This window comes from Orycteropus afer, unplaced genomic scaffold (genome assembly GCF_000298275.1).
Source record: "Orycteropus afer afer isolate SDZICR_OR568_19922 unplaced genomic scaffold, OryAfe1.0 scaffold00540, whole genome shotgun sequence".
NCBI classification, from domain to species: Eukaryota; Metazoa; Chordata; class Mammalia; order Tubulidentata; family Orycteropodidae; genus Orycteropus; species Orycteropus afer.
Window position 1 is genome coordinate 1,057,638 of NW_006922127.1, and position 1,810 is coordinate 1,059,447.

A 1,810-nucleotide genomic window follows, 5' to 3' on the forward strand; every position below is an offset into this window, starting at 1 on the left:
GATTCTGACTCACAGCGCCCCTAGAGGACAGAGTGGAACTGCCCCCAGGGTTTCTAAGGCTGTAAATGCTGTAAGGAAGCAGATTGCCACATCTTTCCCTGTGGAGTGAAGCAGCTGGTGGGTTTGAATGAGTGGATGACTGTTCAGTTAGCAGCTGAGTGCTTAACCACTATGCCACCAGCACTCCTTCATTTTAGCTTCATCGGTGAAAATTCACACTGAAGTGTAATCACGTGTGGCAGTAATGTTAGTGGCATGATAAATCCATCTGCCTGCTCATTGCCTTGGAACCTTGGTTTCTGTAGTCATTTGCCTGTTACCTAGGGAAGCCAGAGGCAACTGTACCAGTGACAACACTGGTGATTTTCTGCTTATTTATGCCAGAGTTCCAGTAAGTCCTTCTCTCCTTTTATGGGTTGGAGCTGTGGGAGGAGAAATGGAGTGACTCACCCCCAGTGTTATACTGTTGGCCCTGGGACCCTTCCTCCCAGAGTATTGCTTCTGTTCATTTTGCACTTAACACTTTACTCCTCTTGTTAGCTCTTGCCCATCAGCAGGGCGCCTGCCGTAGAACGAGAAGAGCTAGAGTTGATTGCTGCATTTCAGGCCTCCCGGTTTTCAGTTAGTTCTGAGAAAATACTGAGTGTTCACTTGGCCGACCAATGAGTTTAAAAAAATCAGTCATCATTTCCCACATCACTGTCATACTCTCTTTACTTTTCTTTTCCATGGAGAATTCATGGAAGAAAAGACTGTTTAACCCCAGAAAAGAAGAGCTGTCATCTGGGACTCGTGGTGCTTTTGAGATGAAATGAGCCCTTTTGAGATGAATGTTGTTGTTGTTGTTAGTTGCTGTTCTGGTTACCTAGGGCCGCTCTCACAAGAATATACCACCAATGGGAGGCTTGAACAAACAGGAGCTTATTCTCTCACAGTTTGGAGGCTTTAAGTCCAGGTTCAAAGTGCCAGGCTCTGGGGGTTGGGTGAAAGCCTCTCGGCCTTGGGGTCCAGCTCTGCCTCCTGCTCCCGGCCCCCTGGAGCTAGAGGCGTGTCTTCACTCAGACAGCTGCTGGCTGCTGAGGCTGAGAAGCCCAAGGTTGACAAGTGAAAAAACACAGTTCTGATGTTACCAAACCATACAACAGGCCATTCATTCAAGTCTATTGAAAGTCTCAACGTCGGCAGAACATGGCAGGCTGCTGAACAATGACACGGCTACCTGCAGGGTTCAAGCATGTCATAAACTCGAGACCATTCCTCAAGCCTTCTCCTTACATTACAAGAAGCAGACCACATCCCTAAGGCAGCTACTCAGCTGCTCACAGTAGATTCCACCATGGAGTTGATGGCCAGTCTCATCATGGGGAATACTACATCCAGCTGCCCAGCCACTCAGCCAGGCCCAGCCAAGCTAACACACAACCTTAACCACCACAGTGACATTGAGTCAGTTCTGACTCATGGAGACCCCATGTGTGCAGACTGGAACTGTGCTCGTATTTCAAGATTCTGACCTGGAAGCAGACTGCCAGTCCTTTCTTCCCAGGCACCTCTCGGTTTGAGTGCTTAACTGTTTGTGCCATCCAGAAAGCCATTGAGACGAGTAGGTGCAGCTCTATAAAGCATTGTGGTAGTTTGTGGGTTTGTGCGGGGTAAAGAGAGAAGTTAGGGATATGAGTGTAGTGGGTCGAGTAAACCAAACCAAACCCATTGCCTTTGAGTCAGTGCTGACCCACAGCGCCCCTAGAGGACAGAGTGGAACTGCCCACAGGGTTGCCCACAGGGTTTCCAAGGCTGTCAATCTTTACAG